Consider the following 17,160-nt stretch of genomic DNA (forward strand, 5'->3'; position numbering starts at 1 on the left):
TACTTCATTTCCTATCAGAGCAGTATTGCGCCATTAAATCAGTACCTCGACATTCCTCAACACTAAATTTCACCACTTCTTTTTTAATGTTACCTTTATTTGATGGTCGGGGGCCTTTTAAGGAAACAGAGCCTTCATAGATACATAAAGTTTCCAAAGATAATGAAAAATTTTTTGGTTTCTTTTTGCGTTTTTCATTCTGTGTATGTCCACTTGACTTTCAACGAACATCTCTCAGTATTTGTAAGAACCTAGGAAGTCGTTATCACGCTGTAAAGCTTGCCGATGATACAACGTTTTGCTGTGGCATCTTTGCTTAGTAACTTAAAGATTTTTATTAGGCGTATGATCACTAGTGTGCTTAGCTTCGTTCCTCCATGCCGACCCTTTCTATGGAGAAAAAAAAGGAAGACTGCAGTCTCCTTTTTAGAATAAAAAGCACGTTAGGATATAATTTTATTTTGTATTCAAATTGAAAATGTGGCTAACTTGGTTACTGAAGGTCAACTGTAAAGATGGTAATTACTTATCTCCAATGATCACTCCATCGTCAGGCCACGAGTGGCCTACCGGGACCATCCGACCGCCGTGTCATCCTCAGTTGAAGATGCTGATAGGAGGGGCGAGGGGTCAGCACACCGCTCTTCCGGTCGTTATGATGGTATTCTTGACCCAAGCCGCTACTATTCGGTCGAGTAGCTCCTCAAGTGGCATCATGAGGCTGAGTGCACCCGCCGGCCGGAGTGGCCGTGCGGTTCTGGGCGCTACAGTCTGGATCCGAGCGACCGCTCCGGTCGCAGGTTCGAATCCTGCCTCGGGCATGGATGTGTGTGAAGTCCTTAGGTTAGTTAGGTTTAATTAGTTCTAAGTTCTAGGCGACTGATGACCTCAGAAGTTAAGTCGCATACTGCTCAGAGCCATTTGAGTGCACCCCGAAAACTGGCAACAGCGCATGGCGGCCTGGATGGTCACCCATACAAGTGCCGACCACGTCCGACAGTGCTTAACTTCGGTGATCTCACGAGAACCGGTGTATCCACTGCAGCAAGGCCATTGCCTATCTCCAATGATGCGACAACAAAATTAGTTGAAGTGATCCATATGATCAAGTGAACATTTCGAAACCCGGAATGTGGTAACAGTTACAGATTGCCTATCTAGCGGTCTCCAGGGATAACAAATATGTTATTTTCAATATTTAGAGTGAATATTCACCGAATTTAAGAATTTAGAGTGCTTAAAGGTGTGTACGATCCTCCTCTGTAACAAGGCAAACTCGAAGCGCCCTGGACGCCACCCTCGGGCTCGACAACGTTTCAAACAACAAGGTATCGACGAATAGGAAAAAAAGGTCACAGTACAGAACTTTTTGTGACTTTAAAGTGGGTTAGTGATGTTACATTGGCCCCACATGACACCACAATTCTGTCCAATGCTACCGTGGACGTGTCACACCATGAGAAATTCGTCGCGGCCCCACTTACCCACATTTCACCCCTTCTTTTGAAGTCTCTGAAATGGAGACCAGAACCACGCGCGCTCAGTGTTGATGTCACACGGTTTTATTAAGAGTGGCCAAGGAAAACACACCAGACACCGCACCGCTAATATTCGGCACGAAAGGTTTCAGGGATTGGTATAAATGGAGTCAGTGAAACCACCCCTTTCCCTGCGAAGTTGATTCTCACAGAGTTTGAGCTCAAAAACCCAGTTCGGCGCGATGAGCTACTGCTGACACCCTCGGGAGTTTCAACCCTTCTCTAAGGACATTGCGGGGCTGAATCCACATTAAAAGTGATCGCACTCCAGTAGATCTCAGCGCGGCAGAAAATTTTGATTTCCTTTATAGTTTGAACGATTAGGGGCCTTTCGATTAAATCTGAACGTGATCTGAACGAAAAAATGGTGCTTTTGCTTTTACAGCTCTCCTGTTTTGCGTTCTCCTGTGACGTGATCCGACACATGTGTGAATAAAACGGCAAAAACCACCACTTTGTGGCACCCACTCACATTTATTGAGAATTTTAAAAATAAGTGTGTGGAGAGAGAACCTGTGAAATAGTCTGAGGCGCCTGCAGGCCCACAACTGGAATTGCAGGAGTGTCACGTGGTAGCATACTTGCAGGTGCCTCAGGCTACTTTGGACGTTGTCTCTGTAAAGGCACGCTTTTAAAATTCTCAATAAATGTGGACATGTGCCACCGAGGGTTCTCCCTAAATGGGGGCTATTAGAGAGATCCTTCGCCATTTTATTCACTAATGTGTCAGTATTTCGTCCCTGCATTATCACTCCAAAGGAGAACATTAAACAGGTGACTGAAAAAAGAATAAGCAACCTTTGACACATTCTGATTCTTTGGACACATTCAGATTTCGTCGAACGATTTTTAGCAGTTCCTAGTCGTTCCAGCCTATACACGAGAGAAAAAAATGTGGTCGCACTGCTCTCCAAAATATTTATTGCGATTGTGTTCTTGAGACTGCAATTCCTACGATGCCCTTAGGCAATAGTTGATACGTCCGAGAGAGTCATCAGTATCAAAGTTTGTCAGAAACGTCGTCCATTTGCTCATCGATGTCGCTGTCGTCGTTTCCAACCGCTAAATGCATGGGAATCAACGACCCAGAAAAAGGGATAATTTCATTGACGCCTTTCATGCCACCTCCTGAAGCCTTACCGTGCTGATTCCTAATGGTGGTGTCTCTGGAATGTTCTGATCCTCACAGCAGAGGCGTTAAAAGAGGGGGTGAAATGTAGATAGGAGGAGCAGTGCCGACTTTCCCATCGCGTGACACGTCCTCGGTAGCTTTGGGCAGAATTAGGGAGAAATTTTCTGCCAACGTGACATCATTAACCCACTTTTCACATTACAGAAACTTCTGAGCTGCGGCCTTATTTTCACAAGCCTTGACATAAAATTGAAAAGCTCGATAGTGTCAATAGGAACTGTTTGGATAGTGTACAGAATTATTGGCTAGTAGTCCAAAAACGGTAGTAATGTCAGGAATGGGGACAAGGCAGCAAGTGCAGTACTGGCGACGCCAAGAACGTGATGCTGTAGCAGATCGCGGTACCCTGTTAATATTTGGCGCACACAACTGGGACAAGAGGAGGAGCGTAAGACACTGGTACAGGAAGTGTATTTCCCCCGCCGGCCGGTGTGGCCGAGCGGTTCTAGGCGCCACAGTCTGGATCCGCGCGACCGCTATGGTCGCAGGTTCGAATCCTGCCTCGGGCATGGATGTGTGTGATGTCCTTAGGTTAGTTAGGTTTAAGTAGTTCTGAGTTCTAGGGCACTGATGACCTCAGAAGTTAAGTCTCATAGTGCTCAGAGCCATTTAAACCATCTGTATTTCCCCACACCCACAACTTAATGTTCTTGGGGTATAGGAAAATAAATAACTAAACCTACTGACTAAGATTCTAAACTTTTGTGTATAGCTTTCGTACAGATTACAAGAAGTTTCATACCAGCGCACACTCCGCTGCACAGTGAAAATTTCATTCTGTAAACACCCCCCAGACTGTGGCAATCCATGTCTCCGCAATATCCTTTCTTCCAGAACAGCTAGTTCTGCAGCATTGCAGAAGAGCTTCTGTGAAGTTTGGAAGGTAGGAGACGACGTACTGGCGAAAGTGAAGCTGTAATGACGGGTGCGAAGGGGAAAAGGGGGTGGGGTGGGCAGTCGTGTTTGGGTAGCTCAGATGGTAGAGCACTTGCCCGTGAAAGACAAAAGTCCCGAGTTCGAGTCTCAGCCGGCACACAGTTTAAATCTGCGAGGAAGGTTCAATTTGTACTCATGTTTAATGTATTTAACTCAGCACAGAAACTTATGTTTTGCTCTCTATAGCGGTTAGCGTCACAAATAGGTTGCGGTGCATTTTTTTTTCAAACTAGAAAGGTAAAAACTGATTTTTCTTCTTATATGCTTTTCCAAGTAACAAACAAGGCAAAAGTAACAAACAACTGTGCAAAAAATTATTTAGGGTTGTAATGGTTTCATCCTAAGTAATATACATAGGAAAGATTCATGTAACCAAACCCTTTAAGTGCATTCCTAAAGTAAGTTTTCAGATCTCTAAAAAATCAACCGATTGTAATTCAATATGCCTGAACCATTTACGGTTAATTTACCCCACTGTACAGTTTTCTTCTAGACAAATGAACTTAAAAAGCAACTATAAGACAGCAATAGAAAAAAAAATTAATGTTGTTCCCGAAACTACGATAAAATAAGACTAAACCAAAGTGTAGTAAACATATTGAACGGAAAATCTATACAATTTAACAATGATGTAACAAAACAGAATGGCTCACTTTTTGTTTTTATAACCGCTATACATAGCGATAGAATGACTGGAAAATGAAATAAAGAACAGAACAGAAATGACCTGAAATGATCTGATAAGTAAAACAAAATTTTTCAGAACTATGATCCTGGTGTGCCTGAGTAGAAACGTTTACGTTTAAGACGTATTACTAGCGCTGATTTACACTAATCAGACAGACCATTATGACCATCTACCTAATGTCCAGTGTCAACCTTTGGCACAAATAACTTCGCCAATGAGTGGTGGCATAGACGAATTGAGGCCTTGGTAGGTCGCTGGATGGAGTTAACATCACATCTACACACACAAGTCACCTAATTTCCGTAAATTTCGGGGAGGGAAAAGACGAGTCTGACGCTACGTTCAATCATACTCCAGAAATGTGTGTTCCATTGATGTCATATCTGGCGAGTTGGGGGCCAGCACATGAACTAGAACTCTCCACTGTGTTCCTCGAACCACTCCATCACACTGGTGGCCTTGTGACATAGCGCATCACCTTGCCAAAAAATGCCTTTGCCGTCGGGAAATATGATCACGAAAGGGCGTACGTGGTCTGCAAGCAGTGTACGACACTCCTTGGTCGTCATTGATCCTTGCACAAACTCCACCGGACCCATGGATATCCTTGTGAATGTTCCCCATAGCACAATGGAGAGCCGCCAGCTTGCCTCCTTCCCGGAAAAAAGGTGTCAAGGAGCTATTCTCCTGGAAGACGAAGGTTCGTTCCCTCCCGTCGGCAGGGTGAAGGAGGTATCGCTAATCATCAGACCATGCAACGCTGAGCCACGGCGTCAGCGTCCAGTGCCGATGGTCAAGTGTGCATTTCAGTCGTAGTTGCCGATGTCGTGGTGTTAATATTGGCACATGTATGGGTTGTTGGCTGCGGAGGCCCATCGTTAGGCGTGTTCGGTGCGCTGTGTATTCTGACACATTCGTACTCTGCCCAGCAATTAAGTCTGAAGTTAGTTCGACCACAGTTCACCTCCTGCCCTGTTTTACTAGTCTGCCCAGCCTACGACGTCCGACGTCTGTAATGAGGGTTCAAATGTTCAAATGTATGTGAAATCTTATGGGACTCAAATGCTAAGGTCATCAATCCCTAAGTTTACATACTACTTAACCTAAATTATCCTAAGGACAAACACACATACACCCATGCCCGAGGAAGGACTCGAACCTCCGCAGGGACCGGCCGCAATGTCCATGACTGCAGCGCCCAAGACCGCTCGGCTAATCCCGTGCGGCTGTAGTGACGGGTTGCTGGCCAAACCCACAAAGTCTGGATGTGGTTTCACTTTGATTTCGACACGTGTTTAAGACACTCACCAAGTCGTGCAGTTTCCGAAATGCTCGTGCCGATCCTTCGGGCAATCACAATCTGCCGTCAGTCATATCAGACAGATTGCGCGCCTTCCCCATTCTAAAAACTGACGCGGGTCCCTGATACTACATGCACAGTGCGAGTGTCTGACTAAGAGTCAGTCCCCGCCAGGTGACTCTGCTGTCGCCAGGGTGGGTTTATATCGATAGCAGGTCGGTGGTCATGATGTTCTAACTGATCAGCGTATAACTCTGTGATATGCGCTTTCAGTGTGAAACCCTGGAAGAAGTTGTTGAATCCTGTCTAGTCGATATGGGGTGCCTATGAAACCTGCTTTCTCGGATCGCTATAGAACATTCAAACAAATCGTACTAATGAATTTTATTACAGAAGGAAATGATTACAATACTTAAATTTGTATTTACACAGATGTGACGCAAGCGCAAGGCGGCAGACAAAATAAGCAAATTTCTTCAGTATAGAAAATGCTACATAGTAGGCGCAAAATGACTAGTCTAAACGCTGTTCTTGAACTGGGTCGCGGCCAGTTGGGCGCGGTGCTTATGTTCAAATAGAGACCGCTGCTGTAGCGTTGTCGTCCTGGAAAGGAGGGGTCAGTCAGCGTGAGAATGGCTGACGTCTTCTTTCCAGCCCTCTCCGCTCTCTCGTTCCCGACTGGCGTGACAGCGCTTGAATTTACACCTCAACAACAGTCGTAGTTGCTCTGTGGATGGTGGAAGATGCGCTTTGCCATAGTTACTAGTGATACGGTGAAAGGTCCCTATGTGAGTCTCTTCATGAGATTTTTTATTTTTTTATTTTAAGGAGCTTCACCTCAGTATCTCTGGCACCTCTTCTTGCGGTGCAGTTACTAAATTTCCTCCAGTATGAAGTGAGTGAGCAGCTGAGTATATCCATGTCAGCGACAGATTACATAGTTTATACTAAACTTGTCTGCTAATGTTCTGATTCAGACGCACTTGTGCATAGTCCATTAAGTTTTGCTACCTCTCTGAGTCCCACACTCATCTTTACACTCCCTCAGAGGCATATTCCACTGTAGCTGTCTTTTCCTTTTATTTGTGGAATAATAAAACTAATATCTCTGCATCTACGAATTTTATATGGGACTAGAGTAATCTACTATTACAACAGTATGGCCAACTTTAGCAGATGCTTGGTGGGTAGCAAGCAGGAGTCTATTTGCCTTGGCCGAACCTTATGTGTTGGCTGGCACAATACAAAGGTCTGCTCTCAGGTCACTTCCGCTGGTTGGTTGCAAGAGCTTCACCCAAGTAGTTTAGTTAATGCTTGATTGTGTGTAAGTATTCAGTCTAGCTGAAGCCCTAACATTTTGCTCTTATTGGATTATAGTGGCTTAGCTTGTGTGGCAAATTCTGTTCAATACTGAGAGTGTTGAATGTTTAAAACTTGGATGATCCAGTGTGTTATTGTTTCATTGAAGCAGTTACTTAACCACCTGGAAGTATATCGGAATAAGTAACGACCCAGTTCAATCAGCTCCTCATTTCTCTAGCCACGAGTGCGCATGCATTATCAGTTACCACTGTGATTTTGTCATTTATTTTTCAAGTACTTTCATTCTGTTGCTTTATTGTTCGGTACTTGCTACTGTTCGTTACCTCCACGCGTCAGTGTTCATGTATAAAGGCCTTCAGCTTTCACATCTTGTTACCACCATGTGTTAGTGTTTATACTTAAGAGCCTTTAGCCTTCACATGTCGTTACGTTTGCGATGCACTCAGTGCAAACCCAGTCCGTTTATTCTGAAATTCCTGTTTGTTCAGTACTTACCTATGTTCGTCACCAGCATGTGCTCGTGTTCTGGTTTAAGACTTTTTTTGCTATAGCTTCTGTAATCTTCCTCTTATACAGTGTATTTAATTAAATGTGTTTTTTAGTTCATATTTTGATTTTCGTGTGTGTATTTCAACGGTAATCAGACGAACTCATTCCGCGTGTTATACCGTAAGAGCAGCCACGTGTGGTCATGTTGGATGTTGGATGTTGGAGGTCCTTCGTGCTTTTCTTTCTTCTCTTACGTGTAAACCTCAGCAGGTGCATTCGGATGTAACACACAAATGCAGATGCTGAGGTTTACACGGAAGCGAAAAGTAGGTGTATGGTTAACCCGTCCTTTGACCTTTGATGATTCCCGTCCATTAACCATGAGTCTATAGCGGACTCAGAGGCAAGGTTTAATAGTTGAGTATGGAACGTAGTACATGTGGGGTACAACCGTCACATTTTATTATGTCTATGTTTTATTAATATATAGAAGACAAATATTCATTTTACCCGTAATTGTAGTTAGGCTTCAGTAACTCAGATTCACCCCACGCCTCATCCTCCGCTGATCCAGGGCGCATCCTCCAGTATTTCCTTGGCAATAAATAAATACAGGCCATTATTTTCATGAATGATGAATTATCTACGTTATCCCAACGTTAGATGAGTTGGGTTCTACATGCTAAGTGCACGACCTTGAACTAGTAACCATGACCAAGACAATTCAGACTGAAGCCTCAATCTTTAAGTGAGCGAATTCTCGCTAAGCACGCGAGCTAAAGGTAACAGCAGCGATCGCCCTGTTTCTCGATTAAATATTGCAACCTTTTACATGTGACACAGCAACCTTTCAATGGGATAACGAATAAATGCATCAAGGGACTAACTGGAATGAAAAAAAGAATAATTACGACTGCAATTAAAATGAAAGGGAGATGTCGAAATATATAGCCGGGCGAATGCATGGCAAATGTCTCAAGGAAGTCCTATCCTGGAATCTAAGAGGAAAAATAAGACTCGGACGACGATTCAAGTAATTAGACGACGTCTTATAACACGTAAGTACAGCTGTAATTCTGTGTATAGCTACAGAATGTGATGAATGGCGAAGTGTAAAGGGGACCTCCGTACAGCAAAGGATGTCAAATCGTTGATGGTGTTGAATATGATATGCCTCAGTTTGGAAACCTGCTCGTGATGCAACGTAGCAAATATCACAAACAGAAAACTGTTGTTCGAGATAAAATTTACGTTAAATACCAGTAAGGAAGACTTAAGACGTCTGGAATTTTAATACTAACTAATTAGGTGAGTTCTACTAGACAGACAAACTCGAAAGAAACACTGCAAAAAAATTAACTGCAAAAAAGAAAAAAATTAAATTCTTCTCAAACTGGTGTCAGTCTAAGGTAATTGTTTCGGTAAGTAACGATTCTTTCGGAAATGGAAGTACGAACATTTTGTAGGAAGCTCCAAACTCCACGTCCTGGCCTAGGCAGGATACTCGGGACCGGCTGACCGCCATGTCACCCTGCCCCAATGGCATCATTCGGATGAGATATGTACGAGGTGCATTCAAGTTCTAAGGCCTCCGATTTTTTTTCTCCAGACTGGAAAGAGATAGAAACATGTGCATTTTTTTAAAAAATGAGGCCGCGTTCATTGTCAATACGTCCCAGAGATGGCAGCACCGTACGGCAGATGGAATTTTACCGCCAGCAGCGAGAATGAGAACTGTTTTAAATACTTAAAATGGCGACGTTTTCCTTACTTGAACAGCGTGCAATCATTCGTTTTCTGAATTTGCGTGGTGTGAAACCAATTGAAATTCATCGACAGTTGAAGGAGACATGTGGTGATGGAGTTCTGGATGTGTCAAAAGTGCGTACGTGGGTGCGACAGTTACATGAAGGCAGAACATCGTGTGACAACAAACCGAAACAACCTTGGGCTCGCACAAGCCGGTCTGACGAAATGATCGAGAAAGTGGAGAGAATTGCTTTGGGGGATCGCCGAATGACTGTTGAACAGATCGCCTCCAGAGTTGGCATTTCTGTGGGTTCTGTGCACACAATCCTGCATGACGACCTGAAAATGCGAAAAGTGTCATCCAGGCGGGTGCCACGAATGCTGACGGATGACCACATGGCTGCCCGTGTGGCATGTTGCCAAGCAATGTTGACGCGCAACGACAGCATGAATGGGACTTTCTTTTCGTCGGTTGTGACAATGGATGAGACGTGGATGCCGTTTTTCAATCCAGAAACAAAGCGCCAGTCAGTTCAATGGAAGCACACAGATTCACCGCCACCAAAAAAATTTCGGGTAATCGCCAGTGCTGAAAAAATGATGGTGTCCATGTTCTGGAACAGCGAGGGCGTAATCCTTACCCATTGCGTTCCAAAGGGCACTACGGTAACAGGTGCATCCTACGAAAATGTTTTGAAGAACAAATTCCTTCCTGCACTGCAACAAAAACGTCCGGGAAGGGCTGCGCGTGTGCTGTTTCAGCAAGACAACGCACCCGCACATCGAGCTAACCTTACGCCACAGTTTCTTCGTGATAACAGCTTTGAAGTGATTCCTCATGCTCCCTACTCACCTGACCTGTCTCCTAGTGACTTTTGGCTTTTTCCAACAATGAAAGACACTCTCCGTGGCCGCACATTCACCGGCCGTGCTGCTATTGCCTCAGCGATTTTCCAGTGGTCAAAACAGACTCCTAAAGAAGCCTTCGCCGCTGCCATGGAATCATGGCGTCAGCGTTGTGAAAAATGTGTACGTCTGCAGGGCGATTACGTCGAGAAGTAAAGCCAGTTTCATCGATTTCGGGTGAGTAGTTAATTAGAAAAAAAAAAATCGGAGACCTTAGAACTTGAATGCACCTCGTAGATGCATGAAACCGCTCTTCTGGATATCATCATAGAGACTATGGTTAAGATTGTTAATAAATCAGTCAAGAGGGTAGGAGAGCGTTTGTGCTGGAAAAAGTAGAATAGCAGTTGTTAGCAGCTCATTTAGATAATGAACTGCGGTCATTTAGTTGCAGAATGATGGACATAGTGGAATTATGTACAAAGTTTAAATAGATTGTAAATCGTGCTCTGGACAAGTATGTGCCTAATAAGTGCATTAAGAACGGAAAAGGCCCATCGTGGTTTAATAACGAAATTCGGAAAGTGCTGAGGAAGGAAAGGCTGTGGCACTCTTGGTTCAAAAGAGAACGCGCAAATGACGACAGGCAAAGATTAGTAGACATTCCTGTGTCTGTGAAAAGGTCTATGCGCGGGGCATACAACAGCTACCGCCATCATACTTGGCTAAAGATCTTTAGATCTGGAAGAGAACCCGAAAAAACTCTGGTCCTACGTAAAATCGCTTAGCGGGTCTAAGGCTTCCATTTAGTCACTCGTTGACCAGCCTGCTTTGGCAGTAGAAGATACAAAAAGTAAGGTCAAAGTTTCAAATTGCACGCTTAAGAAATCATTCACGCAGGAGAATCGTACAAACATACCGTTGTTTGACCATCACACAGAGTCTCGTATAGATGACATCGTAATAAGCATCCCTGGCGTAGAGAAACACCTGAAAGTATTGAAAACAAATAAGTCATCAAGCCCGGATGGAATCTCAATTCGGTTTTACAAAGAGTACTCTACGTCATTGGCCCCTTCCTGAGTTTGCATTTGTCATGAATCTCTCGACCATCGCAAAGTGCCAAGCGACTGGAAAAAAGCGCAGGTGGTTCCTGTATATAAGAAGATTAAAAAACGCACCCGAAAAATTACAGACCAGTGTCCTTAACATTGCTGTAGAGATCTTGAACATGTTCTGAGTTCGAATATAATAAGTTTCCTACAGATCCAAAAGCTCATCCCCAAGAATCAGCACGGCCTTAGAAAGTATTATTCGTGTGAAACCCAGCTTGCTCTTTTCTCACATGATATACTGCGAACGATAAATGTAGGGCCATAGGCAGATTCCATATTTCTAGATTTCCGAAAAGCATTCGACACGGTATTCCGTTGCAGACTGTTTAACAAAGATACGTGCACAGGGAATATTCTTACAGATATGTGGCTGGCCCGACGACTTCATAAGTAATAGAAACCAGGTTGTTACCCTTGTCTCTTCTTCGGAGTGGCCGAGCGGTTCTAGGCGCTACAGTCTGGAACCGCGCGACCGCTACGGTCGCAGGTTCGAATCCTGCCTCGGGCAAGGATGTGTGTGATGTCCTTAGGTTAGTTAGGTTTAAGTAGTTCTAAGTTCTAGGGGACTGATGACCTCAAATGTTAAGTCCCATAGTGCTTAGAGTCATTTGAACCGAACATTATTAACGTTCTACAGCTTTATTCTTCAGGTCTACATATTTATTTCTCAACACAGTCACCCTGGTGACGAACACACGCAGACGAGAGACCAGTTTGTTGATATCGTCACTGAGTAATGTTAAAAGCTGTTGACAGAGCCATAAACTCACCTCTGCTTGCACCGCTTCGTCCTGATCTGTGTGAAGTCCTCGAAGGTGTTCTTCGTGTTCTGGAAACAGATGAAAATCAGATGGGGCCAAGTCGGGACTGTATGGAGGACGATCGATGACAGTAAACCCAAGGCGGAAGATTGCCGCAGCGCTCGTGTGTGGTCTGCCAAAATCATGCTGAGGCACAGGGTGATCTGTGGACGAACTCTCCGAATTTGTGAAACTAGATTACAGCACGCAGTTTACCACCCATCGACATGGTTGCGTTGCGCACCGCCATGTTACACTGCCACTATTGGAAGCCCTATTAACGGCAGAGACTTACTGCAGTTTGCATCAGCGAAGCGACAAAGTCGACAGAGTAACGTGCATGGTATGTAATGCCTCAGCCGGTACTGAAATCATAATAGAACATCCAGAGACATTAGTTTTTAGCAAGCCCTCGAAGAATACACAAAAACTGTGTGCATGAGACGTGGGGAAGTTTTGTTACAACAATAAGACCTTAAACGTTGTTCTCACAGACTGCTTTTATTTTGTTCTCGGCACTAATATAAACGTATCTTGTTCAAAGGTAATGCAACATACACTCACTTTAACCTGCATGCAGCTTGTAGTACCTCTAAGATTTTTATGTTCCCTCCCTCCTCCCCCCAGTCTGCTGCTTTGCCAAATGCACTATTCCTCAAATGGTTCAAATGGCTCTGAGCACTATGGGACTTAACTGTTGAGGTCATCAGTCGCCTAGAACTTAGAACTACTTAAACCTAACTGACCTAAGGACATCACACACATCCATACCCGAGGCAGGATTCGAACCTGCGACCGTAGCGGTCGTGCGGCTCCAGACTGTAGCGTCTAGAACTGCTCGGCCACTGCGGCCGTCCACAATTCCTCGATGACTCGTGATGTGCTCTAGTAACCCATATCTCCTTTCACTCAAGGTAAGCCATAAGACACTTTTCTCCAAAATTCACGTCACTATCTCTTCGTTAGTGATTTGATCTTCCCACATGATCTTGAGCGTTTTTCTGTAGCGCCACATTTAAAAATATTGTCTTCTTGTCTGAAGCATTTTCCGTCAGTGTTTCTCTTCTGTATACTACTACACTCAACACAAATACTCTTCGAAAGTGCTTCATTACAATGAAATTAATATATACGAATATTGTGTTTTTCCTTCTTTATCAGATGAACTTCACTTGCTATTGCTAGACCGCATTTAATGTTCTCTTTACCTCTGCCGCAATCGATTATTTTGCTGTGTAAATTAGTAAGGCAATAAAGCTGTCTACAACATTCAGCGTTTCATTTCCTACACTAACTTCCTCGCCATGTGCTACTTCGAATACACTCCTTTCCTTTTGTTTCATTTTTATAAAACGTCTCATCATGAAATTATTCATTCCGCCAACTGATCTGAGAAGTTCATTGCCGTCGCAGAAAACCTTAAAGTTTAAGTTTCTTCTCCCTTAACTTTAATTTCATTTCCCCATTATACAGCTGTTTTCTTAACAACCTACTGTATACATGCAGCATTGGAGGGGTAACAAACTGCCCAGAATTCTACTTTTATTCGCTCTCAGAATCAAGTGACAGGGATTAATTCGTTTCCACTGCTCTCAGGGTGGTGGTGATAACTTCTGAGAACCACGCCCAGTTCTTCCAGTACGTGTTCTGTACTCTGCGAGGTAGCGGGTGTTAGCGGCGAAACGAGGCTGGAGAGCTGACACGGTTCCCCAAAAGTTTCACGTAGAAGCGGCGACAAAGAGTGAGTGCCCGGTTTAATTTGGCTGAGTGAAGTAACGCGGGAGCAACGGATTCAAGTCAGAGTTTGGGAGTGGCGGAGCTTGTGGTAAGGAATAATTCGTGTCGACTTCTGGGGAAAAATAACACTTTTTGTTTCTCTGCACTATTTAATTTCATTCTGGAATCGCGTCAGTACTTCTGAAATGATGAAGATGAATCATTTTTACGCTGTCGTCCTGCAGTTACACCAGGAGAAAGAACAGTTACCACAAAAAAAACTTATTTACCGTCTCTCTTCTTTGTCTGTTACACGTTTTACTAGCGGAAATATAGCTTCCGCTCTCACTTTTTCGTCGTGCTGCGTTTACGGCACTGAAAAAGTGTTGTGTAGTTAAAACCTGCCAAACACTGTTGACAGCATTTGTATTTCTGTCTGGTTCGTTCAAAAGCATGAAATAAGTCAATATTTCATTCCCTACTCATAAGCGTTTGTGGGATTTTATTCCGGCCATCTTATCGCATCTCCTGCAGCTTTGTGAAAGAATCTTCCTCATGCAATCCTTGCTGTTACCAACTTCTCCAGTAATCTGTTTTCGTTATTCTAATCCGTGCCTCTATACTACTTCTGTCCTCCACAGCTCCTTATAAACAGTTCATTTCTCTCCTGTTATTTCTGTTTCATTTCTACATTTTCTTGTGGTTACCCGTCCACTTTTTCAGATTATATCTCATTTTTCTCGATGCTATCCATAATTGACTTCCTTTCAATGCTACACTCAGGAGATACAAACTCAAAGAATTCGTCTTCAACTATACAACTGAAAATTGGTCCGAAAGAAACACACATATATAAATATACGTATGTGGCGTGACGGCCTTTAAGATCATTTCAGTGTGAATGCATTCTCTCTCCTCAACTCCTGCGGGAATCCAGTGTAATGAGTCAAGCAACGAATATACTGGACGGGGGGGCGGTATATAAGTCGTGTGTGACAAGTAGGGCATTTGGGTCAGACGGTAAGCGAGCTCAAACAGCCGAAGCGGTTAAGGCAAGCGCTCGAGGTTCGACTCTCGGTCCGACACCAATTTCCACCTGTCGCCAATGGTTTAATTTCAGTGCCCACTTACGGTCGATGTCAGAATTTATTTCATTCCTTGTCTAATGGTGGAATAAACGTATTAAAAGTTATCGATTACTTTTGAAATAATAAACAATTTACTTACTTTTGTCTGTCGTATTTTCGTCTGACTGCCCCTTCCATTAACTTGACCTGTGTAAAATATCTATAAGGAATGGTGTACCACTAACAATCGCGTACCACGGCGGAGAACCCAGATTCTAACCAACAAAGAGGGCACATACAGCTGCTTGGGATCAACGAGAAAAACAGTGTTAGACAAAACCGCGGTGTTTCCTCTTTTGAAATGATGAAAGTGGTCGAGCACAATGAAGCACTGAACCTGTGTATGGACGGTCTATTTCAGGCTGAAGGTTGTTCTGGCATATTATGGTGGCTCTTTTCGTAGCACGATATGGGCCCAATCATTCTGGTCACCACTAACATGAACCAGGATGTGATTCTTCAGTTTCTGCCGGCGTATTTCTTGCTTGAAGAGTCCACGGGTGAACTGCCGGACCATAGTGTCCAACTGGCAATGGTCAAAAGAAGAGCGGATGGCATCCTGAGCCACCGGGTACACAGGAAGAAAATGGCTCTGAGCACTATGGACGTAACTTCTGAGGTCATCAGTCCCCTAGAACTACTTAAACCTAACTAACCTAGGGACATCACACACATCCATGCCCGAGGCAGGATTGGAACCTGCGACCGTAGGGGTCGCGCGGTTCCAGACTGTAGCTCCTAGAACTGCTCGGCCACTATACAGGATGGAAAAGTACACCGACCTGTATTTGCAAAAGGATAGCTGCCACCACCCTGCGCAGAGGAATGGGGTGCTAAAAACACTGGTGCACAGGGCGCGCACCATCTATGACGCAGAGAGTCTGCCCCAAGAGCTGGAACACCTCAAAACTCTATTCCGGAAAAACGGATACTCGGAATGGCAGGTCAACGCGCTCTCCGCCGCACCTCTACAGTACAGCGCGTGGAGACGGAAGAAGTCACGGAGAAAGAGATAGTCACTGTCTATATACCGTTTAATGGCGCGCTATCGGGGAAAATAGGACAAATAATGAGGAAACACCGAGTGGGAACTGTCTTTTGCCCACCAAATAAAACGCGAGCATTATTGGGAAGTGTCAAAGACGATCTCGGTTTGCGGAAGGCCAACATATACCAGATTCCGTGCCAATGTGGGAAGACATATATTGGACAGACAGTGCGCACCATCGAAGATCGTTGCCGAGAACATCAGAGGCAGACTCGACTTGGGTACCCCAAGAAGTCGGCGCTCGCGGAGCACTGTTTGTCCGAAAATCGCGCTACCAACATACCAGGATCTTGGCACAGTCATCTAAATACTGGGACAGCGTCGTTAGAGAGGCTATCAAAATTCGTACCAGGGACGGACTCATCAACCGAGATTGCGGCTACAACCTTAGCAGGGCATGGGAACCAGCATTGAGTTTAATAAAAAAGACGCTCAGCAAAGGAAACGAATGGGCGACTTGGGCGGGCGAGGCAATTACACCGACGCCACCGCTGACGCCAGCGCCAGCGTCTCACCGACCGCTGACGCGCAGGTGCGGACCGCGGAGAGAACGCCTCGCAAGGGGAGGGGATTTAAATCGGCCGCCCGCCCTCAGGAGCTCAGTTCGTCAGCGCATCTGACGATGGCGACATGTCTGATCGCCGAGATATTGTGCCCGTAGGACACTATGGACTGGCAGTACACCTGTGGACTGTTCGAACATGAACCAGGATGTTTGCCTACACATTCTTGGTGGCCAAGTGTTATTCTAATATTCATGATCATTATGGTATGGACATTCCCTCTTCAGCCGCATTCACATGGTAGAATGTATACGTGGTTTTATGAACAAATAACAACCTCTTTGCGCCTCGACTGCCCTCTAAATCAAAATCCATTCGGAAATTCTTGGCTCTATTTGGAACAGTGGGTGAAACTTTTAAGCAACGTCCCTGGTAACTAATTACTCTTGTCCCGGATATGGCGTAACTGAAGAAACGTGATGACTTCCATACTAGACAAATTGAGGCATTTTCAGTGCTCGAGGCGGTATTAGGTCGACGTCTCTGGTGTTGACTAATTGTTTGTCCGCTGTGCTCATTATGTCAGCAGAAATCTTTCGCTAAAACAAAAGCTTCCTGTACCTGCATAAAACGTTTCTCTTCTAGTCTTTGTTTTGTGGACAGTTCTAACATTGCTTTGTACATATTGTGCCGTTATTCGTCTATGTACTGTCTTTTGTCACCTTTATTTCACTCAAGTTTATACCTTATCCAGGTTAGACGTTACATAGGCTGTAAGTTGCACTAAACG

The 17,160-nt window shown here is 44.4% G+C and overlaps 1 pseudogene; it reads right to left on the bottom strand.

Annotated features, from left to right (window-relative positions):
• Nucleotides 1-940: 940 nt before the first annotated feature.
• LOC126420254 (5S ribosomal RNA) lies at nt 941-1,058 on the bottom strand (annotated as a pseudogene).
• Nucleotides 1,059-17,160: the final 16,102 nt, after the last annotated feature.

Source organism: Schistocerca serialis, chromosome 9, assembly GCF_023864345.2.
Source record: "Schistocerca serialis cubense isolate TAMUIC-IGC-003099 chromosome 9, iqSchSeri2.2, whole genome shotgun sequence".
In the NCBI taxonomy this organism is placed as follows: Eukaryota; Metazoa; Arthropoda; class Insecta; order Orthoptera; family Acrididae; genus Schistocerca; species Schistocerca serialis.